The sequence below is a fragment of the Corvus moneduloides genome, chromosome 4, assembly GCF_009650955.1.
Source record: "Corvus moneduloides isolate bCorMon1 chromosome 4, bCorMon1.pri, whole genome shotgun sequence".
Taxonomy (NCBI): Eukaryota; Metazoa; Chordata; class Aves; order Passeriformes; family Corvidae; genus Corvus; species Corvus moneduloides.
In genome coordinates, this window is record NC_045479.1 from 16,534,916 (window position 1) to 16,562,361 (window position 27,446).

The window sequence follows — 27,446 nt, forward strand, 5'->3', positions numbered from 1 at the left end:
CATTATCTAGTCAAGGAGTCCTTTGGCCCTCCAAACATTCTAACCTGGATCATAGCCTGTAAAAGGATGGTGACACAGGGTTCAGACTGTGAACAAAGGCCTGGAGCCCAAATATTCATATAGAGCTGTTTGTGAAATCTTCTAGTGACTTCACAAAAAGCTTCAGAAAGTGATATTTCATCAACAGGAAACAGTGCTATTTCATATTTTTTCACAGACTGACTTTTATCCTGGACATTTCTCCTGAACCTTCCACAGACTTGTTGGAGAAAAGAAAAAAAAAAAGGATTATAAATATTCATCAGTCTGTTATCAGTTTAATATCCTTAAAATCTTCATGGAGTACTTAGAGGAGGACAGCTACTGTGCTAGAGTGTTTTTAAGAAAGAAAATGCTGAATCTCAGGAAGGTGAATAATGCCATGACATTTCTGTGGCTAAATAACAGATCAGGAGGGGGTATGCTTTTATTTTCCTGCTCAGATACTTAAAGTCAGCTATTTCTAAATGTAGTTTTCACTAGAATTTTTTTCCCAAAGCCTGTGAAAAAATAAAAGTAATTACGTGTTTGAGTACTTTCTAATCTATAGGTGGAAGAAAAAGTTGGAAGAAACTAATTACATTAACTCTTACAAATTAATCATTCTTTTCCTCCCAAGGGGCTGATTCTCCTTTGGTAGTTTTTAGGACAAATGTTCATACTGTGACTCAAAAGTAGAAGGAAGATATGGAGAAACTTCAGGAGACAATCATCTAAAGTGGAAAGAATAAGAAAGAAAAGATATCATGTAGCTTGTAATATTTTGGAAACTGTTCTTCAGGAGATGTGGGTAAGTCTGCAAACAAGAACAGAGTGACATTTTCTGCTGCCTATGCTTTTCTCTCTACCTGTTTTGTGCCCTGTTTTGTCAAGTCATTATTTCAAGTTCTGTTTTTTGACAGTTTGTTAGTGTAGTTATTAACACTTCCAGTCCTTTGGATAGCTGGGATGTTCAGAGGAGGCCAAACTGAGCTTGAACTTTGGTTAACTTTTTCCAGAGACAAGAAGTTCCAAAGCTGTGTGGGGTAGTGGTAATACAGTGATTGCATCAGCCAATGTCCTTCAATCTGCCTTTTTAGAAAGTCTGTGTGCATCCTGGCCTTAAGATGCTTATTCATTGAGGGACAAGTATTATTATCCCAGACAGAATGTCAGGTTTTACCCTTATATTTTTTCTTTTTCTTTTTTTTTTTTTTCTTTTTTTATGAAATAACCACTATATCAAGTTTATCTTCAGCATAAATCAGGGTATTTTTCATATCCTTATATGAAGTAAAACTTTGGACCATACATTCTAAACAAAATTACATTTGATTTATACTTACTGTGTAGTGGGTTTCTAAAAAGTGTAAGGAAAGACATCTGTGGAAGTGAGTTGCATCACCCTAACCATGCAAATGAGTTTTGACCCTGGGGAAGAAACAAAACAAAACAAAACAAACCCTAAATGCTTTAAAAAGCAGCTTCATCATTCCTTTTATTCTCAATTGCTTTTTTATCTCACTAAAGCTGCTCCGGTTACTGAAGCAAAGCAGAACTTTTGATTAGCAAATCCAAATTATTACAGAAATAATAAAAACTAAATCTTTAAAGTACCCCTTCAGCACAGAGTTTATCGTGCTTTATTTAAAACATATATCATATAGTGACAGAGACAGTAGTGCCTGATTGGTCATGACATGAAGCTCCCAGCTGCACAAAACATTTTGGTAGGCTGGCTGGCTCCCTCTGATTAGACCTGACAGATTATTAGAATAGTAGTATTTGGTGGACCATGAGAATAGAAACTGACATATAATTTCACAGTAAAGGACATCACTATCTATTGATGTTTGATTTTATTAGTAATTTTTTCTCTTTTCTAGGCATCTTTTTTTCCTTCTTCCATTTTGGTTTTAGTGTTTTGGGTTTTTTTGTTTTGTTCGTTTAGGGGGTTTGGGTTTTCTTTTTTTTTGTTTGGCTCCCTGTTTGTTTGTACTCCCTCTTAGCAAGCTGACAGCTGACAAGGTACTATCTTGATCATGAGTATCATTATGAGATGTAGAGGAGCACTGAACACCATCCCATTTTCTGTTCTTCACCTATCAGGTTCATTTTATATCTACTGCAAAGAACAAAATTACCTGAAATACAAAAGGAAATTAATAACAGCTGAGACTTATTTTGTTGTGTGTGAGAACACTGGGAGGTATGACAGGTATTAAGCCTTCATTTCCATTTGTTGATAAGGAAATAGAGGTATCAAGCCTTTGGAACCAACCATATGTTTTTAAAGATGTGAGAAAATGTGGAGTAAAGTGGTAGGAGTGTATCCTTTATGCTCTAACCAGTCCTTTTTCATTTATCCAACATATAGAACGATTGCCTTGGCAATTAGGGGACTGGTAGCTCTGTGGGATGATGATACTCATACAGGGCACTGAAGAAGCCTGCTGCATCTGTGCACCTTCCACATGGCTTAACTTCCATCCCTCACAGTCTGCTTATGGATTTTTCTTCCCAGCTCTTACTCTCACAGTGTCAACTTTCCAAATTTGTTCCAAGTGATACACCTTCCTGTAGGGTGGGCTGACAGTGATCATTACTGTAAAAGTTTCTTCACACTCCCTATTATTATTCCTTTTTCCTTCTTTAACCACAACTTATCTGCTAAAGGGAAACAAAATGCTCTTTTGCATAGCAATGGGTCAAGCATTGTGCAGAAAGAAATTGGATGTTACAAGGCAGTGGTTATAACATAAAACATAGGAACAGATGGATTCAGGTTAAGACAACCTGCATTACACTTTGAGTAGTGAATTTCCCACTGCAATGAAGCTCTTTTGATGTGCTTTTACATGTTGTGCTTCTCTGTGTAGGATGATACAACGTGCAGGATGGGCATATTTAAATTTTTATCTTATTTTATAGCTACAATAAATGAAATGTTAAGTCATTGGAGATAAATGCTTGCTATCTTTTTTAAAGAGTCTGCAGCACTTTGGCTTTACAGCTCCCCAAGTGCAATCATGGTCGCAAAAGCAGGAGAAGCACAAAGGAAATGCATGAGTGGCATAAAGATTCTGTGATCCAAGATATTCATGCATAGCAGTTCCACTTATCAATAATAACCCAGCTTGAATGTGGTGCAAGGGATGTATTAGATTGTGGTGATCTGTTAACCCATTGCTTTTCCTATTTCACATTGTTCTCCCACTTTTCCCTGCCCGAGCCCTGGCCTCTCCCTCAGGCTCTCCCTATTGGCTCCTGTGCCCCAACCCTGCCCAGGTACTGCCCCTGAGCCCCTGACAAAACCACCCTGCGCCCGGATCATGAGGTCTCTCTGCCTCTGGGGGTCATGGGGACAAGATGTGATTAAAGTCCTCTCAAGCCCTCATGGGAGACCCTTCTCACCTCCCTTGCCATCACTGGTTGTAGCGCTGCCAGCTGCCGGAGCAAGATTGCAGGGCCGTCCGAAATGGACTACGGGAGGGCAACCAGGATCGCACTGCCCTAAGCAGCCCTGCTGAGCTCTCAGGAAGCTCCAGCCTGCTAAGGTAAATCCAGAACTACAACGTTAGATGACCTCTCTAACCAATTTTCTATTATTTTAAAACCTCACAGTATCAAAACCTGTATTGTGGACCACAGGTCCAGATGTTTTATACACAAATATTTTGTCTGAAGGGTTCCTATGGCTCATTGTTGAGCTGAAGCTCTTCTTCTCCCATCTTTACCAGACCTGGGCTCTTAAGAAAGAGCTTCATCTGAGAAGTGCTCCAGAGCAAAAATGAAGTATAATACAGTAGAACATTGAGAAAACCTCTCACTGCATTTCATTTCACTTCCAATTTTGGGCAGTGTTCTCCTACATTAACATGGTTCTCTGGCTTAAACTAGCCCCAAATATGTTTTAGGAAACCAAAGCACCAACATCACAACTAATGAGTCATGGTTACATATAAACTAGTGCCCCACTGAACTAGTTTCAAGTTGAAAATTTTCATGGGGCAGAAGCATTTGCCATCAGAAGATAGGTATAAATAGGGTCTTTACAAATGCCATTTCCTTTGTGGTTTCACACCCATTGTCTCACATGAGCAATGATGTTGTTTAGTGTCTGATTAGACACCCACTCACACCACCTTTTAGCATTAGAGTTGCAACACCTTGAGTTACTGAGTCTCCTTCAAAGAAAGATTGTGGAATCAAGAGCTGTCACAGCCCAGATCGATGCAAATTTATCAATATAGCCTAAGGAGGCAACGATTCAGCCTTTAATTTGTGTCTCAGTCTTTTCCATGACTTGGTACATTTCAAAGACAAACCATGTTGCACATTTAGTGCCTTGATTTGTCCCTGTCCGAGGAAACCTGCAGTAGTTCTTTAGTATCTCTACCAGCCCTGCTAGACAGGCCTGTCCCTTCCAGGGCAGCTGTGTTTGCCTCAGATTGCAGTGGTACTCATGATACGTTCAGATTTGCTACATCCAGTCCTAACTGGGAAGGATCAGCAAAGGAGAATCTCTTTCATCACTGATAATTAGTGGCACATGAAAGAGAAAAGAACATAAAATGGACTGGAGGTAAAGGATAAAAATACAAACAGTAATGAACAAGGCACCTTCATGATTGAGATTATCCTAATGGTACTTTAAGTCTGATTTCTGGGCATTGGCTTAGTAGGGGCAAACCGGCAGAACAATCATTTAAAGAAAAGCAGCCTGTGACTGATCTGGAGATCCATGCCCTCCAGTGCTCAGAGGTCTCAGCAGATCTTTGTTGAAGCCCACAGCATCCTTCCACTCCTTCACACATACTAAGGGCTGTGACACAAGAAGGAGGGATTTTTCTATATCTCCACAAGGGAACATGCTGCTACCACTTCTCTCAGTGCCCATCCTTCCAGCTTTGGCTGCTGCAGTGCAATGCTCATCTCCTCCCTCTTATCAAAAGTGAGGTGAGTTGGGCACAGGAGAGAGCTGCAAAGTGATGTACATCGCTTTGGGAGTGTGCTGGGGGCATGGCTGTTATCACCTGAGAGCTTAAACACTCTGCAAGGTCTATGGGAGATTCAGAGGAGGTGGACATCCCTAAAATTACTGCACGTACTCAGGAGTTCTGGGTTGTTATCATTAAATAGTGAAAATAAAGAGAAAAAAGTGGGAAGCTTTGAGCTCTGATTTTCAAAACATGGAAAGTCACTCTATGTTAATATTCCCATCAGCATAATAACATATTGGCTCAGTGATGTTGCAGTGATTAGTTAGTATCTGTGCAGCTCTTCAAATTTGCAAATCCTTATTCATCAGTCTGTTCCACCAGTTTTACGAGTTGGTGCTAAAAATCACTGCCAAATGCTATAAAAGTGATCGATATCACTATTAAAGCATCAATATTCTTCCTGCAATCACTCACAGAGGATGAATATCCAGAAAAATTTTAAGATCAAAATATTTAATAGGGTGGATAAATTATTTAGAGATGCTGACAATGATGTTCTTCTGTTAATTAATAAGATATATCTAGGGACTTCCAATTGTCTCCCTGAGTAAGCTCCATTTTCAGCTGATGCTAAAAGCTTGTTATGGAATGGTTGATCTTTTGAAATGTGTCATTAAAATATTCCAGTTTTCATAGATGATTCATATTTATCCTTTGGGAGAAAAATAGAAATGTAGCCTTATGCCTTTTTTTTCTTTTTCTTTTTCTTTTTTTTTTTTTAAGAAAGAATCCTGAGTCTGTGAAAAGAGAAAAGAAGGATGAGGCAAATTCATACACTGTTCAATGTAAATCAGCAGCCACCACTCCTTAGAACCCCAGCCTTCATATCTTTGAAGTGCTACTGCAGTTTCAGGTCTGGATGACTTACTCAGGTTCTAGCTGGTGTTTGCAGGTCCATAACTTCAGGCCACAGAAGAACTCATGGTTGTGGAGAATGTTCTCAGCCCAGAGCAGAGCTCTGCTTCTCTGCCGTAGGGTTGGTCCCTGTGTTTTCTATTAAAATTCCTACAGTTTAAAAGGAGACCAAAAGCAGATGGACATGTCCATGTCACTGGGGCTGGGACATGGACACATCACACATCACCATGTGACTTGTCCAGAGAATTAAGGAAGGAGTGAACTTGGGGCCTGCAGCATTTATTTTCTTCAGTCTTAATGAAGTCTGCTGCAACCAGAAAAGTTGATTCATTTACTTAAAAGACCTTGCCTCTGGAAGGATGGAGTGAGGGGACATGGAGGAAATTTTACTGCTGCTAGAAACAAGCAGTTCTATGGACAAAAAACTTAGGTTTGACTCTGACTCCTGCAATTTTAGCACACAGTTAGGGGAGCCATGGAGAAGAAGGAAGAGAAAAAGATAGGCTTCTAATGCAAGCCTATACACAACAGAAACAAGGAAACAATTTCTCAAGAGGTGAGCATGAGAAGACCTCACTAGCACTAATAATCACTGAAAGGGTTTATGTTCTCTGTTTCACTACATCTAAGAGCCACGTGATAAAAACATAAACTATTTCATGTGATTGCTTTGTTCAGTGCATGCTCAGCTTTTGATATATTTTATTTCTTTGTTGGGAAGGGATAGCACAGTCAGTGATTAATGTGAATTCTTGAAAATAATATTTTAAAAAGGGAGAAAACTTGTATATGTTTCAAAGTACTATGGAAATGAATGTATTAAAAATATTTTTCCTTTAAGAGAAGCTATGGCAAGGGATATAATATATTACCCTATAACTCTGAAGGCAATTTTCAACACACCACCTACACTAAATGTATTAATAACTTCCCTAAGGTGAATGCCATGCAGAACACAGATAAATGTTATTGCTGTTTTCAATTTTTAAGGCTTTCTAGACTTATTGCCTGAAATGTTTGCTTCTTATTTTCATGTCATTAATTTTGCATGTTTGTCACTGTCAGTGTATACCAGGTTAAGACTCCAAAACATTCTGGAGAATTTCTAGAGAATAGAATAGAATTTTCTATTTGAAGTTTATTTGAATCTTCAAATAATACATGCTTTGTTTTTAAATTAAATCCAGGTTGTCTTCTTTTGCTAGAGTACCCCTGCAAACCACAGAGTCAAAAAATAAAGAATTTATAACCTCAGTTAAATGTTTCTGACATTAAACACTGAAAATTATGTAACATTCTTAATAATTAAAACATATTGTTTATTTGCATTTTGAATGATTTAGAAAAATCACTGCTCATTTCCCTATTAATAGATATTAATAGATAACTAAAGGGAATAAATTTCTAGTGTAGCAAAACTCGCTGTCCTCATGATCCCATGGATCCTAAAACTAGAATCAGATTTCATCTTTGAATCTTCTTAATGTTCTATGAATGAATTTCCCTACCTGGCCATTCTCATGATGACTGTTTCACTAGGAGAAACTCCCTTTCTGACTGACTTGAATTCTTAGCTTTCTGATAATGACACTGAAGAATTTTTTTTCTTCTCTTTCAGTACATTCTGCACAGGAATTGGAAGTGGTCTGGTCCTTCACTTCTCTGATGCCTCAATTAATCCAGCCTTCTGGAAATCTTAAACTTCGTCACTGAATCTCATCTAATCCTTAACCATCACACTATTGACCAGAGGCTCACTTCAGTGTGGCAGATACAATTTCCATATAAATTAATCTACAGTACTTCAGTAGCACTTTTAGTGCTACTTAACTCTAACAAAGTTTAATACGAGTAAAAAAACTAAAAAAAAGTTGTATCCTGATCATGTGATTTCTTGCCAAGATTTCTTTTGGATTGCCTTACCATCTCAGACCCTTTCACAACTACACAACATGAAAAACAAAAGAAAAACCCTTGATTAATAGCACGAAGGATGGTATTTCCACTATGATTTACACATTGCAAGTGAGGTCATTTTCTCTTCAGGAACTTGAAACACCTGCATGTTGCATAATAGCATGTGCAAGTTCAATCTCACATGGAAGGATAAGAAAAATGTATGCAAAAGTGGAACAGCACAGTAAAAAATGATGTAGTGGCTCACTGGATTAATGATGCAGACGTAACAGAAAACACTTCCCAGGCATTTGAGACTCCAAGACCCACTCCACTTCCACTGGTTGTGTGGACCAGCCTAACTTTCTCTGCAAGCCCATTCTCAAGAGGTCCAAAAATTCATCAGCTGAAGACCAAAGAATCAAAGTTGCTCAGTGGCAGCTTGGCAAAGGTTATAAAATAATACTTCATGCAAGGGCAAAATCAAGCTGATGAATGGAAGCACACAGAGTAGAAGTATAGATGCAAGTTTGCTAGATCAGGTTTCTTCACCACAGTTTGAAACATTGTCAGGCTTGTTTTAGGTACCTCTCCTTCCAGGTCAGACAAACTGCTCTCAGACAAGCCTGCAGTAGCTGAGGTCCATTTTCTCTCTCTGATGAATACCTCTGAACTTTTCTGTAATAAGGCTTGGCTGTTTTCCTTGCCAAAACTCCTTCCTCTGCACGCTAGTCTGGGGTGACACATGATATCTACTGTTGCTCTTTGCCAGCTTCAGTTGCATTGCAGCTGGGAGCTGCAGTGTGCTGAGATTATTAATATAATAAATTATAGAATTACACGATGAAGTGCTTTAATCTCCCTTTTTGATCACCTTCTCTCAATCCAGCCCTGTGCCCCATCTTTACCCTCTAGCATTTGAAACCACTCAATGACTTCAAAGAGCTGCATTACAAGGTAGGTTTTTTTCCCTAATAGCACGTTACCCCTCTCTACCCCAGGTTAGAGGCCTCATAGGAGGTCTCTTTCAGTGTCATTTAGAAAATGTGTAAATAGACTCCTAATATCCTTCACTGAGAAGGTCAAAACAGCTCGCACCACAGTAGATGAACTAAACTGTTAGAATAAGGCTCTCAGAAATCACCCAAATCTGAGACCACCTTCTATTGAATATTCAAAGGGACTTTATCTATGAAAGATTATCTTCCTTGACCCTCTGAGGCCTCTTCTGTATCCACTGTGCAGAGCTCTAGCATGTCATGTCAGCTTTAAAGAGTACATAATTCACACCCACCCGACACTGCCAGGGTGATGAAAATGGATCTGGGTGTAAATTAAAACAATGTCCCTTAGCTTCAGGTAATTTGGCACTAGAATTGCTTAAATCAATATTGGAACATTATTTAAACTTAATTTTGTATTAAGTGTAAAGAAATACAGAGTCTGATTCACTTCAGACTGGATGACACTCTTTTCCTAGACATGTCCCCTGAGCCAGAGTCACAAAAAATTAATACATGCCCTCAGTTGAAGTATTTCAGTATCTAAGCCATATTTATTCTCTCTTGTACAATACATAATGTTCACTTTTAGTCACAGATATTCCCTTGATTTCAGAGGGCTTCAGTTGAATGGCTGAGGTGAGGTATAACAACTTGATGGGAGGTATTTGTTTGGCAGTACTCTCCATCAGACATGGGCACTCTGACCCTTTGGAATATCTGGCTGGATTTGCAAAGGTGATGAATGTCCACAAGTCTACTTGAAAACTGTACACAGGTCCTCTGTAAAAATCAAACAATTAGTAGATATTTGACAACCCAGGAGCTGCAAGAAATTAGCTGGTACTATATGTGCATACACTTACAAGGAGAAAGCCCAAGAGCGTAACTATTATTGATTATGACAACCAAAGAGCTGAAGTTAAATTTCACCTTGCACCTTGCTGAACTTTATTTTGCAAAACATATTCTCTGAAGGGCCTATTTTTTTTTTTTAATTCTTGACAAATGTGAAAACAGCCAGAATTGTCAGCTTTCAGAGCAAGATGAAAATCTTTTCCATTCTTGTGGGTGTTTGAAGTAGAGATAGACAGTTATTGTTGCTCATATTTGTCTTTAACCATGGCTCTGGGCATGAGAACAGATGTAGCTCCTAATTTTTTTCTATGCTGTGTCAATAAATATATTTTTAAATCATACCATTGGTACCCTTTTATTACTTTCTTAGAGTAATATAAGTCAGATGAAATAAAGAACAGCCAGTGGCTTGAACTATTTTTCCACAGAAAAAAATAAAAACCATCAAGCCTTGTGTGAGTTATCTGGCCATGTGATCTGGAAAACAGGGATGGCTTCTGCTTGTGTCTTTGTCCCTGATTTGACCCCCTTGCCAGACAGACTGAAGGAGTAAACAAATTCATTTTTTCTCAGCAAGAGTATCAGGGCAACCTAGAAGAGCATTGTTTTCCTCTCCTCCTATCAGAGCAGTGTTAATTACAATTCTGGGGAATGAAAGGAAATGATGGCTCCTATCTTTGATGTCTGTGAAGAAATCCCAGAGAGAGCATCAGGGTTATGTCTACATGTGCAATCTAGCCTGATAAATATCAGAGGAGAGCCCTTAGAGATGGATGCCAAAAGGGAGGTTTCAGAAAGCATATGGAATTTTATCATTTGTGTACATTTAGATCAGGAGAATATTTTCAAAGGAATATACTGTAGTAAGGGATAAATTCTGACTTACATGCACAGTTTCATTTACTTTGAAAACAGTTGCATGTCCAAATTTCCCAAGGATTGAGTCTGGACATGTTCCAAGTGATAACTGTTTGTTAAAGCAAGAGGCCAGCGCTAGACTGAGTATTCTTGTTGTCGCTATTATCCAACCCCTCAAAGCCACTGGCATGCATAGATAAGAAGCTGGTATGAATGAATCACTGAAGAAAAACTACAAGTCAAAGAAGAAATTGCATTTCAGAGTCGTTGACTTTCCTTCTGGCTGAACGAAAACCACTACACCAGGAGGTGCGCCAGCAGCATGGAAAATGCTGTTAATTTAGCACGACCAACGTTTGCTTTGCAGAGAGGCCACGTGGCCTCCCATGCGTGGCTGAGCCTCTTCAGCTGCCCTTTGCTAAGCTTTGGTTTTGTTCTGTGCTGCAGGCAGACTCTCTGCTTCCACGGTAACACAGCACCAGAGTCAGAATTAACCACTGACTTTTGCTGGATTAAAAGCAAACATACAGCTGACACAGATTATAGCACCTTCTGTAAAGAGCCAGGAGAATCCTGCAGACAGCCTGCCCTGAGGGGGAGAGGACTGCTGTTCAGCACAGAAGTGGCTCCAAGCAGTCACACATCTCAATGAGCACAGCAAAGGTGCAGTCCATGTGTTTGATACGATGGGTGATGCCAGCTGCTCGTGCTGGGTACAAACTTTCCATGGGTTGGGCAGAAAGGCCACATTGCTGCTTTATTACTGTGTTAGCAAGAGCAGAGGGTTCAGCCGCTTTGCCAGTTGCTGCTGCTGTTCAGATAAAGTCTCTGGTTCCAGGTCTATCCTGTCATTATTTTTGCACAGCTCCACCTGTTTTCTCTCAGCTAATCCAAACTATTGAAATGGTAAAGACTTATCACTGGTGGCAGTAATTATCTCAGCTTGGTTTGGTTTTGGTTGGAGTTTTTTGTTCCTTCTTTTCTTCCTCCTTAAGACCGTCTGCTTGATTTTATTATCCTCTAATAAAACTGAGTTTTAAAGAAATTGCAGGACCCCTGCATTTCCAGATAATTGTAATTTTCTTCAAATTAATAATCAGGTCCACAGAGTACAATTAGGAATGAAAATTGTGGCAAAAGAAACATTCCTCATTGTGTAGGTTTTTGTTAAATAACTGAGAAGAAAGAGACAACATAATTATTAGAAAGCAGCTGGAGTATTGGTTTGGCCTATTTTATTTTCTGCTTTGCAGCCACTACCACGAGGAAGCACTGCCTGTGCTGTGGGACTTGGAGTGGTATGGCACCATTCTCCTTGGTGATCTGGTCTTTTCTGTTCAAAATAGAAGTAGGATTTCTTTTGAATTGAATAATTTATATTCTGTGTTACAAGGTTGGCATTGACCTAATTCAGCTCTCAGTTTAGGGATGTGATAAGTAAAAGGAAGGGAAGTCTGAATCATCTGTAGGCTGTTACCTACTCATTGCATATATAGACACGAGGGACTGACTAGGAACAGGAAAATGATCTTTTAAATATATATTTACAGCTATATTATACTTCTTTTCAGGTGGTTTTGTTAGTATCATATTTACTGTAGTCTATATTTATTGCAGTATTACATTCGTTTGTAGTCTGGTTTGCTTGGATGATTGATTTTGTCGTTTTCAGCCACTGAATCCAAATTAATTGAGATTTGCTCACTAAATTCACATCAGGAATATCTGTGATGTTTACCTGCTCAGATGCAGATGGAGAATGAAATTCACTTGCCTGGGCAGAAAGCTTTCTTCACCTCTCCTTAGCTCTGCTTTTGATGCCCGCCTGACCACAGCACTCTCTCACCCCACACATAAAACCTCCAGGACACCAGCAACAGGAGTTGCCATCACCCTTGGGAGAGGAATCTCTCAGTGTGCCTGTTTCTGGACTGGCTGCAGACACATGCCCCGGATTCACAGCTAGGATGGGCATCCTTGCCAAGACCAGCTTTTGGCTCCTTCCACCTGCTGCCCAGAGGTAGGCTGCAGAGGAAGGAATAAATAGCAAAAAGATCTGGCTTCCCATCTGATATTTCCTGGCTGTAGCAGTTGCAGCACATTATATTCCAAAAGCTTCTCTAATTTAGACTCAATTTCTTTGTTATTGCAATGGATGAAAAAGGACACCCATTTGCACTTGACTTACACTTTAGCTTCTTCTTCTCATATAGACAGCAATTGCTATTATTTTCTCCCAAAAATTGTGATTTTCTATGGGAGATGTTAACCCAAACAGTTTATTTTTTTATGCTTGAGTCATTTCTTTTTCAAGTCTTATCTAGAAGTCAATGAACTTGAAGGACATACTCCAGTGGAGAATATTAGAATTCTCCCAGGGCAGCTTTATTGTAATTATTGTTACTGCTGATCTTTTGGGTGCTTTATTCTGATTAATATTATATTAATTTAAATTATGCTGTTATATTTCATATCTTGAACATCAAATAAGAGAAACGAGTTATTGAAACAGAGTACCCACTGCTGTTATTTGATTTGTAAGCTATTCTGTAAGAAAAACACCCTGTTACCAAGCTATCTAGACTTTGATCTTTTCTGAAGTGTCCATTTTAGATCTTAGCATGTTGTGACCATGTAGTCTATTCAATCAGACTGAATTATTTGGGCTTCTCTACCCAAGGCAGCAGATTTAGAGTTGTTGTGTGCTGGCTTTAGGAATGACCTGGCTTCATGATGTACTCAAGCCATCTAGCCAAGACTGAGGAAACTGGGTGAATTGGGTAGCTCTACCAGCTCTCATTTTCACCCTGATCTGATGAAAAGAAGAGGGAAAGGAGAAGCAAACCCTGATACTCAATGGAATTTCTCACTGACTAGGAGATGTAAATCTGTTTTATAGCTGAAAACATATGTTTTGTTGCTTTGCTTATCTCTTTCTTGATATAGGTGAAAAATCAAATGAGGATACTTTTTTCTGATATCAGTTTTAGATTCATATGTTTCTCAGCGTCTGTGTCTCCCACCAATTTCCAAAGATGAAACCTGATCAGCCTACATGAAATTTAACAAGAACAAATGCCAGATTCTGCACCTGGGATAGATGTAATAGCAGACATAAGTACAAATTAGGAGAGGAGTGCCTGGAGAATAGCCCTGCAGAAAAGAATCTGGGGATGCTGGTAGATGGTAAATTTAATCTGAGTTAGCAGTGAACCCTGGCAGCCAAGAGGGCAAAGCTCATCTGGGGTGTCAGACCACATCATGCTTGTCAGTGTTTCAGAGGCACTTGGACAATGCCCTTAAAAATATGCTTTAATTTTTGGTCAGTCCTGAAATGGTCAGGCAGCTGGATGATCTCTTATAGGTCCTTATAATTGAAATATTCCATTCTATTCCATTCCATTCCATTCCATGTGATGTCCTGAGAGAGTTTAGTGTTGATGGGCTACCTGACTGAGTCAAACTCTACTAAAAGGCATAGTGAGTCTCTCTATTAATTTTCAACTGGACTTTATCAGAATATGAATTTATAAAAACAGCCTTGCTCATGGTTTTGCTTTATTAAAGTCACTACTATAACTTTTTACTTAATTTCACCTGTCACAATACATATACATGTCATAAAATTCCCTTCTCTAGGTTCTTGTTCTGATTCAAAAACAGTTCAAAACCAGATGTCATGTAAAGAAAAGTAATTTATTCTACCATGTAATTCCTGTGTTTATGTCTACCAAAGGGAAGTTAAACTCAAATCTTGTGGAAAAGATATTATATCAGATATACACGGAAGAAAATTTTTCTTTTGCAGAGCTTAACATGAGCAGAAGTTGATTCTGGACATAGAAAGTAAAGAATTACTTCAAGTTATATATTAGATTTTCTTTATTATTTTGTACTATCTAATTTAAAATTTAATTCTCCCCGGGGTGGGGGGAAATCTCTAGATTATTTTTTATGTGGCTCCATCACACGTGGATTAGTTTGTTAGTTTGATCTAGATTATAGTTTATCCATGTTACCAGCTTTTTCTAGAGAAGTTTGTGCTTTCTCTGTCATGGTGACTTAAACATCTACCATTCATTGCAGCAGCACAGAGCACAAAATTCTTCACTGGTGATAAATGAAAAGAAGACTTTTTGTGTGGCCAGTCAGAGCCATAAAGCAGCCTGACTAGCTCTGATTATCACTCAGCTAGCTGACTGGCAAACAGTGTCTCCAAGAAATAAAGGCTTTAAAAAAATAATGCAAGGGCAAGCAGATAAAAAAAATCATTCTTCCTAATATCCTATGCACATTTTACTCTTATTATATGTTTTCCATATACATGAAGAAATAATAAAGCCTTTGTGCATATATTACAACTTACTTATTTACTTAGATTCATGATATTACTTGCTGGTAGTGTTATAATCTGTTTATATGCTGTGGATCTTTTGTTAGAAAATATGTACCAGATCTGAGGACTCCTAAAAAGAGTCCACATCTGCAGAATACTGGCAATGTTTCTTTACTGGAATATTTTTAATCAGTCATGTTTTGCATGCCTTATATAATGATTCTGTCATGCATGCTTTATCAGTTTTGAGCCTTAGGCCTGTGTGTGTGAGTTGGAGTTCCATGAGGTGTGCATGAAATAACCTTTGATAAGGAAGATAAAAGATATCAGCTTGCTTACTGACATTGATATTAGAAACCGGGTGCCAAAACGGACGTGAATTAAAATGTGCATGTACATTGCATTGTCATACCTGCTATGGCACTGCTCAGCACCATAAACTAGTTTGAGATCCCAAAATTATAATATCTGCATTTGATTTAATCATCTGCACTGGTCTGGTTATTACCAAGTTGCAGTCTGGTTTCTCAGGAATCATGACTTCCTTCAAAAACTAGTGTATGACTAACACAGAAAGTAGGTTTCTGTCAGAAATTAAATTCCATGAACATTTAATTTTCCTTTGGAGTTTTACCAGGAAAAGGGAAAGACACATTTCTCAAAGAAAACTCAAAGTCTTCAGAAAAGACTGACATTTTTTGCAATAGGTTGCATCTGTCACTGGCTGGGGTAGGCACAGAAGTTGTGTGTTTAAGAGCCTGAAGGGGCTCTAGAAAGATTTGTGCAACATCTCGAAATAGTTCGATATGACCAGGACACTGAGGAGGTGTCACAAACAGAGGACAGGAATTTATATCCAACCACTCCCTTACCCTCCTTCCCCCAAAAATAAGAAACTACTCTTATCCCTACCCCATATATTGGAGACTCTGTGAGAAAGACTGATATGAAGAAAAAGGCAGTGTGGTGGTTAAGGAACAGTCCTCCAATATGCTTTTGTTATGGTGTTTAGCTCTTCTAAGTCAAGCACCCATTTCCCTGATTAGCCTCTGAGAATCACAAAAGTTGCTCAAATGTCTTTGAAAGTCAGATATTAGCAAGCTGCAAGAGAATGAAATTGAGGGTTCTGATGTCATGTAGTGGTAGTAAAACTCTGAAACAATGCTTTAGCTTATCTCCTTTTTAATCCTCACAAAAAGGAGAAGGAGAAGGAAGAAGAGAAAGAGAGAGAGAAAGAAAGAAAGAGAAAGAGAGAAAGAGAGAGAGAGAGAGAAAGAGAGAGAGAAAGAAAGAAAGAAAGAGAGAGAGAAAGAGAGAGAGAGAAAGAAAGAGAAAGAAAGAAAGAGAAATAAAAAAGAAAGAAAGAAAGAGAAAGAAAGAAAGAAAGAAAGAGAAAGAAAGAAAGAAAGAGAAAGAAAGAAAGAAAGAAAGAAAGAAAAAGAAAGAAAGAAAGAAAGAAAGAAAGATAGAGAAGGATTGTTGAGGAAGCATTGTACAATCCCTTTTTTGAACTTCCTTGATGTTTTCTGTGGAGACTATTTCTATTCAGTAACATTCAGAAGCTCTCAGGAGACAAAGAATTCAACTGCTTTGATTTAGATTTTACATGAAGCATGTCTGTTTACGGGTACAAAGGGGAAGGGATCAGCTCCTTACAGCAACACAGTACTCGATTAAAAAAGAACACAGTAATACTCTAGCCTGAGGCACACTGATGAATAATGAAAAAGCAAATGAAATACAGATCCACGAAAGACAGGGTTTTCACACTGGGTTAGCTATATGGGATTGCCAATAATCCAGGTAGTGTTAAGGAAAATCAATGCTAAATGCCAAATTACACAGAAATTTCATGGCTTCTGCTCTTCGTTGTTGTCCACTGCAGTAAAACAATCAGATATGGCAATACATATCCCTATTAACCACATCAGAGGAACTGTGTGCTCAATTATCTGCAGTGAGATTTCTTTTAATGAGGTGTTTCCCTTTTCTGTCTATTAAATGCTTACAGCCTCTTAAAGATGTGAAGTCAGTAACAAGAGACATTTCTAGAAAAAATTATTCTCTAGTTCAATGCCTTGCCTAATAACAGAGGCATAAAGCACTGAGATGCGACTTCAGAAGTTAGAGGGGAAAATCCAGCTCTGCTGTACTGCTTTCTCCCTCCACTATCCAGGGCTGGCTGCAGCAGTAGGGGTTGCACACTATTTCATGACTTCCCCCCAGCATGGATAGTGGCATGCCTACACTAGAACTTGTTAAAGGTCAGATAAAGCTGCAACAATTCAGATTAGCAGCTCAGGGACTGCACCTCTGAGATCTGCAAGAGCCAAACACTCATCTCCATCTATTCATACTGCCCTTATTGTCCAATACTTTCATTTTCTTTGTACCAAACCATTTCAGATCTGCTGAGTAGGACTGATCCTCATCCTTTAGGGAATCAACACCTTTCTGTCTCAAAATGGCTGTACTCTGCCAAGATTTCTCCTCTGGATTGTGGCCATTTCTAAGAGTTGTTTTTCATTTAAATTTAATGGCAGGTGCTAAAGCTGCATTTGCATCAGTGAAAGAAGCTCACACAATCCCATGTGCTTGATTCTTAGGCAGCTGTCAACAGTGGAAAAGTCTCAGTGGGGATGTCAGGAGTATCAGGAAGATGTTTCAGCTATTAAGGTCTGATTCATGTCACTGGCTGACTGAGAAGATCCTGAAGCCTATATTTGTAAAATCCAATAAATAAAAAAAATGCAACTAAAGAAAAAGAGAGGAGCTCCATAGAAATGAAGTATATGCATAATGTATTTTGAAATTAAACAAAACATGTATGAGAGACAGAACCACTAAGCTGAGAGCATATTATTTTTTGTTTTACTTTATTCCTATGAGCAAGAAATCCCACTGGATTATTTAACTCCATAAAAAAAGGTTTCTGAAAAAATCCTAGAAGACTGTTCAGTGAATATATCAAGACTAATTATTTCTAATTAAGCAGATACACCAGAGCACAAGATTGTGTACAAACACAGCTAGAGAAACATGTTGCTCTGATGTATGGACTGTAAGCACACAAGATGAGAAAACGTTCAAAGTTAATAGCAGTTAGGTTGAGAAATTAAGGCTACAGTCAAATACTTAAGATAAACCAGATGTAACCAGTACAAAATGTGCAGCTGAAAGGGAGTTGGGGAGTCAATTAACCATATAAGATATAAATTGTACAGTTAAGGGTAGCAAATATTCCAAATACAGTTACATATGCAACAAAATTAGAATCAGTGGGAAAAAAAAGACTAGAAGCATATTGTGTATTTCTGAGGTGACCAGGCAGAAAATGGGAAGAGGAGCAATGGAAAAGTACGTGTAGATATGGCAGAAAATGAACAATAAGGTGTAAAAATCAAACAGACCACAAAGGAGGGTGAACTTTCTGAAGGCAGGGGCGCAAACACCTACAGCCAGCAGTTCTGTGGGCCTGCAGACCCAAGCCCAGTGGGATGACAGAGGCAACCCCAAGGGACAACCCCCTGGACTTTCCATCAGGTTCTGTGACTGGAAGGTTTGCTGCTGGAGGGTGGAGCCAAGATGGACAGAATTGCATCCTAACACTAAGTAGACTGAGGAGGAACAGGTGGTAGAACTGTATTTTAACAGCAGCTGTGTGCTATTAAAAATATTTAAGAGTGATAAATAAAAGTTTCATAATTGTGTACAATAATGTGCAAAATGGCACAATTGTAAATTGTTAACAGCAGTGTGTCCATTATTTAATAGGTTATCGGCTTTTTGATTTTTTACTTTCTTAGCAGTTTGCTGCTAAATCAATAAACATTATCGACTCTTGTACTGATTGTGTTTCAGGGCAGCATTCTGCAGGGGGAATGTTGGACTCTGAGGTACCAGTTACTCCATCATTATCATTTGCACAGAGGATTCCTCCTTTTTAAAAGTGGAAATGAGCAGCCCTTCACACAATCTCACACTATTCCTATGGTGCAGCTCCAAATTCAGGTGTCTCTTGTGTATCTTAACTCCAGGGAAGAGAAATCTGGTTTCAGCATTCAGTATACCTGCAAGAGACCTGCTTTATCTCACTCCCTGGCACCAGCCTGCTGTGACTAAACCAAAAGTTTTGCAGCACTCAATGCAGACTCGCTCTCTCCTCAGATATATGTGGTTTGTGACACTCTGGTGAACACATCTTATGAGCTGCTGATAGGAAGAAATCTCCCTCCATCGACCCGTTGAACCGTTTTGAATTAGTATACTTTTTAAACAGATTGTAAATTGAAAAGAGCAAATAAATTTAAACAAAAAGCTCATCACAGTGTTATTTCCACTTTGTATTTGCTCAGATGTTTGATTTCACAATGACACAGTTACTTCTACAAACTTATTTTTGAAGACATCTTTCCAGAGAAATAAATAATCTTCATTTACAGTAGACTTTTCTCAAAATTCAGCAAAGATGGGGGGAAAAAGGGAGTATTTCTATAATCTTTCTGTGTGGGTTCTGTAATTTTGAAAGAGGAGAAGAAAATTGGTCCAACATTACTCATTCTAATTTTGGCAAATGCTAAGTTATAGTTAGTAATTGTAGGAACTATCACTCAAAACTAAGACGGACATTTCATAATTTATTTTTCTCGCTGAATATTTTTCAAGATATATGGGAACAATGGGCTTGAGCATCACCTCAGTTATAATCAGAATAAAAAGTTCTTCAAAGTTAGTGAAAACAAGATCTTACTGCAAAGAATTGTGAGTAATAGCATGTAAATTATTATTTAGAAAGCAAGGTTAGTTTCTGGAAAAAGATCAAAACATTCTAAGATCCACAGAATTGTGTGGCTTTTAAAAAAATAGCATCCTTACAAGCTGGAGTTATTTTGTTACCATGTAATTTTAATTTCCCTTGTATTTTCAGGCTGGGTCATTGAAGTAGATTATGGGAAGTTTCATAATCCTCATATTGCTTGGCAAAAACACATTTCCCTGAAAGGACATCTGCAATGCTGCCTTTCAAAATTTCATCAGCCTCTAAGAGCAAATGTGCAAACAAGGAGAAAATGGTTTTAAAAGCCTGTGAAGGCATTAGTTCCAGTGTTTCTGCAATGAAAACAGAAAGACTTCTTTTATGTCTGGTTATTGCCATTACTATTTTCACAGACTTTCTACGATTTTCTAGACATATTTTTTCTTTGGATCCAGCCCAATCTGTCACACAGTTTGATATCCACTCTGCAGGTAAATGTATGTCTCTATATTATCAGACATAAATATTCCAAGAACATATATTTAGTGCTAAAAAAGCCACCTTAAGTCCTTATAAAAAAAATAAATAAAAATTCAATCCTTTTAGAATAAATGTTTAAATAATTTCTTGTATTTATTCAGTGCCTCCTCACTCCTACATCAAATAGAGGTTTATCAAAATTATTTTCATTTCTAGAACTCTGTGGCAGTGAAATTCTAACACATGGGTTTCTGGAGATATTGAGAGAGAATGGGGCACCAACTAAAGGCGAAACAAGCATTTCCTTTCCCATTCAAAGTCTAGGTGTTTTTCTCAAATTACAGGAATACTTCATGTAATTATCTTATGCTTCATTTTATCACAAGATCCTTTTATCTCCTGCTTTTAAGCCACTTCTGGTGTCTCTTTTTATATTTCCACCCCACTACCTCTTTAAGTTGTGACTTAGATTTTCTCTTTCTGATTTATCATGCTTGTTTTCCCTCCTTCTTTGCCCCCTGTTCTTGATCTCTTAGTTAAGGATCTGTATTCTGAGTCTTTGGTTTACAATTCTGGTGGAATTTTTGCTGTTGTGTAAGTCTGAGTGCTCTGATAAACAAGTAGCAATTCATATTTCTCTTCCTACTGTTGCTGTGCTTTCCTGATAATGAAAAAAATCACTTTTGAAGCCCTTGAAGCCCCACATATCATTTGCTAATGGGTACTTCATAAATGAGAATTGGAAGATTTGTCAGCGGTGGAGCATAAAATGAAATATTTTACTCAAGTAATTCAAATATTCCCGCAACACCTTTTAATATTGCTGTTGCTGATAATGGAAAGAAACCAAATATAATTCAGAGGTTTTTTGCTTACTCTAGAGTTGGGCTTTCTTGTCAGAGGGATTGTGGTTATGACTAGTCTTTTGAAATTTAAGAAGAGTTCTTTGAAATTTTCTAAATGGAAAGTATCTGCGGCTATGAGTACCTAAGCTTGAGTAGGACACAGCCCTCTTCTGAAGACTTGAAATTTACCATAACTTTAATGTCCTCTGTCAGGAAGTTTGGTTTAACTATCTGCCAAGTGGAAATCAGACAAGTAGCACAACATGACCTCATCCTGTTGGAAAAAGTTGTCAGTTTAGAAAGACGCACCCTGGAAAAGTAATTCAAACTTACAATAGGGAAGTGCTGTATTGTATGGGCCTGTAGAAGATGGGACCTCTTTTCTGCGAGAATTTGACAAGATTTCTTTCACTGATCAATTCATGCCAGGTTTTTGCCACCACATTTTCTTCTGTCTACAGATAAAATTTTTAAGCTCGTATCCGGACAATTGACGTAAGTTTCCAAGGAATTCGTTTGTCTGTGTTTGCTGCCATCAGTTTTTTTACCTACTTTTTCATTAAACAAAAGTTACGCTCCTCTCCATAAGCTATTTCACTTGCAAGTTGCTTGACTGCATGGCAACTAATTTTAAAATTGTACTTAAAGCAGTCACTAAAAGTTAAACTTATCAGAGCATTCCTGTTTCTACTGTTTCAATTACTTCTGAATTTTCCAGGTAATTTCATTTCTTTCACACTGCCTTATTCTGACTGATTAGCAATCCTTCTATCATATTGTGTCTTCAGTTTAAATCCTGGTGCAAAAAAATCTTCCACTGAACTCAGTTCTTCAGAGCAGTATTTGCATTTTTCCACTACCTGTGCTATATACAGTTCTTTATCTGTTGTCAGCTCTCCAGCTTTGTCAATCTAAAATATTCCCATACACATTCTGAGAGTCACTGTTAATTTACTGGTGCCATCTTGTCCTTCTCCAATACCAGATTTCTCCAACATTGCATCTGACAAACAGCTTCTGACACACCTGACAACACTCTTCAACAACTTGTAAGTCTACTCTTGTTATAGAAATGCTTCCAATTACAAAAAAAATCCCAAACAATATTGACTCTTCTATTCACAAAAGTACAATTCTAGACACTCTTTAAAGTTCCTGGCTAAAAGTATTATTAATGCAGCTGGAAACAGCAACAATTTTGACTCAAATAGCCCATGAGGAAGTGCAAATGATAAGCAATGAATAATCACTAGTCAAAGTAAACAATAGATGAACAATTGAAGGTTGAAAGGTGTTTACGTAATCTATTGGCTGAATTATTACCAATGACAAATTCTTTATCAAAATAGAAGACAGGAATTCATAGAAAGAACTAACTGCATCAAATAAATTATTCCAAGAAAATAGTTCAGCTGTGAAATTTATTGCTGACTAATGATTTTTAATGCCCATGGAAACAATCTGAACTACTCACACATACTTGGATTCATTGAAAAAAATCTAAAAACCAGAAAATTAGTGTAATACTACATCTGATATCCTAGTGAACTTGCTTCTCAGTGTATAGCGTAAGTAGTAAATAGAACTGTTAGGATGAATCAAATGTAAATGAAACTGTTAGGATGCATAAAGAGTGAATAGGAAATGAACACTGGGGAGTTCATAACATCACTGTAAATTACTTGTGAGATATCACTTGACTTTTTTCATTCAGTTTCATCATATCTCAGAAAAGATATTGCTGAAGGTGAAGGGTGAAAAGAAGATTGACAAAATATTATGCATAATACATAATCAAAACAGTGATTTGCACAGAAGGAGAGATTTGAAAGATTGGGTCTGTTCAGTTTAGTAAAGACATGACTGAAAGTGGGCATTTCAGGAAACTAGCAGAAGTTTCTAGTGAACATACAGAGAATGTAAAATGGATATCTGACACCTACTGTCCTCATATATCAAGAGGAAAGAGAGGGAGTTCAATAAAACAATATACAAGCTGAAGCTGATCAATAAAAATACTTTTTACATAGCTATGGCTGAGGTACAGAGGCCACTGACACAAAATAATTGCAAGAATAAACTTAGTAGTGCTTATAAAAGGCAATTGACCTTATATTGATGTATGGGCTAGAGAAATATAGGAGGCATATAATCCTCAGCCCTCAGCATGTATACCAAGTACCAGTTGAGAAGTAATAGTGAGACGTTACCCAAAAGGACAAGTGAATCATTCTACAGTAACTCAATCTCTTCTGTGCTCTCCTAGAATGGAAAAAAAATTGACTTCTACTCTTGCTCTGTCTACCTGGCTCTAGGGAGACATCCAGACCCAAAACACGTGGATAACTGCATACAAGAAGGAAAGCAAGAGCTCGGGAAGAGGTTGATTTCAATTAATCTCCTCCTATCTGATGTCAAGATATACACATTGATATACAGGCCCTGGGACAACCAATTTTCTTTTACCAAAAAGAAAACCAAATTATGCCTACAACAAAAGTCCATATTATATCATTTGAATCTAGCTAATAGTTTCAGACATTTTTAGTCATCTCTATTATGCACAATTACAGAACAAAAGTGCAGGACAAGACTAGTTAGTCTTTAGCAAAAAAGCTTTTTATCTAAGGGATAAAATATTTGTTGTCTTTAATAAGTAACCTCAGATTTGATACCTTCTCCTTCAAAAGGCATGGGTGGGATGCCTAATGCTCACAGTTTTTCCAATTAATGTGTTTTGCATATATTTTCTGAATTATCTAGTTCTTTTTATACTAGCACTATGACAATCTTTCCACTATATCCATTTCTTTGGCAGGAAGAAAATTTTGATTTGACTTTGAAAGACAATCACTTTCATTTCTTTCATTTTTTCCCCCCTTATGGTTACTTGTCTTTATTTCAGAATTGCTCCTAACATGAAAAAATCTATTGCCAGTTGTATAATCTCCAGGTGATGGCTTAGCTGTGATTCATAGACATCTACCAGATAGATTATTACATGTAATATGAAGCTAATATGAATATATTTTGATTTAATTTAATAGATATATAATATTTAGAAAAATTATATGCCCTGAAGAAGGGGGCAGCATTTCTTTCCATGAACACACATGGACACCCCTTCTGAACTTGACCCAAGACCATTGATGTCTATGTAAACATTTCAGTTTAATACAGCGAGCCCTGTTTGGGTCATGGTCCTGCTGGCTGAAGAAATAATGCTTCAAAGACTGAGAGGTGTCAGAGCCAAGTTTTAGCTCACTCTCTTGCAGGGAAGTTACAGACCCTCTTCTTAGCTCCATGAATGAGGGAACTGAACCCATTTGGTCTTTTCCTCACAAGGCTATATTCTCATATTAAAACAGCAGTGCTGTAAATCAATAAGGCAGCTTTTCAAAAGGCAGTGTTTATGGTCCTCTCAAAATACCTGAAAATGGTGGAGTCTGCCTAGTTAGCTGCTGGCTTATGCATCTATAAAAAGTCTCTATGTACACTGGCCTGTTATATTTTTTTCAAATAAGCAAAAAATGGGAGAACTGAGCCCCAGTCTTTTATTTCAAACTACATCTAACAGACCAGGGAAAATACATACATATATATTGGCATACAAAATGCAAATTCATCTATAAACAAAGGTTTATTTCTAAGATTTCTTTCTCTTTTTAAAAAAAATGAAAAGATACACAGCACTAGTATTCAAATTCAAAATGAAACTTCTAGGTTCAGGATGAAGAAAGGCTTTTGTGTTCATATTTCTAAGTGTAAAACCAACTTTTTCTTTTTTTTTGTTTTTATTACAGATAAACAACACATTTGACGTTAACTTGAAACAATTCTTTTCTCCTCATTTTTCAGATTTGACAGTAAACTGAAAAAAACAGTGATTTGCACAGCTCTCCTCCATGACCTAGAGTTCTGTGATTCATCACTCCTTGCTCAAGTTTCATTAGCTGCTGTCTAAATGCTCATTATCTTTTGGAGGCACATATTTTATTCTTTGCTTCATCTTCCTTAAGGAAAGAAATTATTTGTTCATTTATAGCATAACCAACAATTGTATTAACTAGCCTTGTTGCATATATACCTGGAGCAAATCTTTCAAGAACTAAGTAAACACAGAGGCAGAAAATAAATTATTCAGTGTTCAAAAGTCCTAGGATTTCTTCCTTCTCATTTAAAATAATTTCTTCAATTATCAATACTATGATCAGAAGTTCTGACTGTAATAAAATCTGCAATTTTTGAATACATTCATTATTTCATATCTTACGAAAATAACACAAAATCCCATGGCTACAACTTTCAATAGAGCTAACTGGTTATGTTTGTTATTCTCTGTAGTCCAGAAACCTTTATTTTTATTACAAATATTGTTTTGGTCAATAATTTCCCTCTGACATTGAGGGATTCTTAATAGCTAATATTTTGAGATTGCTGTTATTATCAGTCTGAGATATTCCAGTGGGAGGGAGTAGAAATTCTGTGCATTTTGCCTTGAAATTTCCCCTGAAATCCAGCCTTGGAATGAAAGAGAAAGAAGCAGATTTTGAAGCCTGTGGGTGTTGAGGAGGAAGCTGGAGGGAGGGTCATAGACAAACTTTTGTTCTGCTTTTGCCTTTCCTCACCAAAATTCCTGCTCCTGCACAACTCCTGCACAGCAGAGCTCCAAGCGTGCCCATTTTGAAAAGGAATTCCCTGAGAGGAGAGGACAAAATTTTAGGGAGGCAGCAACCTGGACATATTCAGACCCTTAATTTTAAAGGAAGTTAAAGAAGAAAGATAAAAGACCCTAAATGGTATTCACCAGGACATGGCACTAGGGGTGAGGAGAGACTCTACCATAAAATCATTTCCCTCACAATCATAAGACAAATCGAGCAGGTTATGCAGAGCATCAGTTCCACTTTTCTCCATGCACTGTAAGCCACTGGCTGCTCATTAGCACAGGGTAACAAACTGAGCGTTGTAGTGGTACCTCTTAACTTCCTTCTGTTCTTTGGAATGTTAGTTCTTCACCTTACATGTGTCCAATGCGGTCCATTTTTTATTTTACTAAACAAAGTTTCCTTATGTCCTGTACAAAACATAAGTTATTATATATATTTTGTTTTAACCCATTCTTTTAGATCTCTCCTAAGCTCCCTCAGTGTGTTTGCCAGATGTGCAGTAAGACTACAGGCTAATTTCCCCATAGCTCTGATATATCTTTCATGAACGTACATTATTAACTAGATTGTGAAATGTCCTTCAGACAGCCTCCTTATGTTGTGAACAAGTAAAGTTCATGGTTCTGTCTCGCCTCTTAAGGTAGATCAGGTCTGAGAAATACTCTAAGAGAGCTTCTCAAAGTGCCTTTGTCACCCATCCAGGTACCACAGAAAGTTTTATTGATCATGTAGATGGTGAGAATTTTGTGTATAAAAGGTGTCAAGACAAGCCAGCACAGGAACCACCTCTCACACAAGACATCAGTTGGGGAAAGACCTGTAAAAACCCAGTAATTCTGTTGCTGAGTCCCAGGCTGTGGAGATGCAGCTAGAAAGCAGAAGTGAGAGCACTGCTAAACTCATGTCAGAAGTGGACACGGTAATGTTGCTAGGCCACAAACCATGGCAGGCAGCACGGCCTACCACAAAATAGCTAGCGTCAGGGAAAGGCATGCTTGGTATGTACCTGTGTCGGATAGTGCTAGCTTCTAGTTTTGCAATATTATTAAGAAACAGAGACATGGTTGTTATACTTATGTATATGTTGTGATTACTGCTTATATAAGGATTTATTTTTAGTTACTGCTGAAAAGGTATAAATACTTAGCTCTGTATCATTGCATATTGCTTATTGCATCCAAACAATCTGCCCCGTCTCTTCCATCACTGACCACCACTTGCCATCTGGTGTCCCATGTGAGGATGGGCCTGCTCCTAAGTGACAGTCGGTGATGCCCTGCAGAGCTTCAGTAACTCCGCCGAAGGTAAAGCCACAGGAGAAGTGGGAGCCTTTGGAGCTGTGGTTAAGCTGCTGGAAGAAGCGGGAGCCATGCCGGCTGGCAACTGATCCTCTGAAAAAGAGGTGAGTCGCTGCAGGGAGCTATGGGCCAGGGTCAGGGGATGACCACCCTACAAAGAGACTTGGTTAACCTTATGTCAAAGCTGCTGGACAAGCAAGGCAAACCTTTGCCTGCGCACAATTTAAAAATTATACTCCGATGGACTGCTTCCAGACTGCAAGGGGTGACTCAGTCCACAATTTTTACAGTGGATCTGTGGGACAGAGTAGGAGTGGAACTTTGAAATGCTGTAGCTGAGGGTGATAAAGCTGCTGCAGAGATGATTCCCTCCTGGAAAGTAATCTTTGAAACTTTAAAAGCTTGGGAAAAATCTCTTGGTAAAGATAAAGAGGATGCCCCTTGCCCCCCCTCTGCAGAAGCAGAGCCTCAGAACTCTTTACAATCTGAAAAGACTGTGCATCTTTCACTAAAGGCTCCAGCCCCCCTTGCAACAAAAAGGGAGAAGAGCTCCTCACGATCCATAAAAA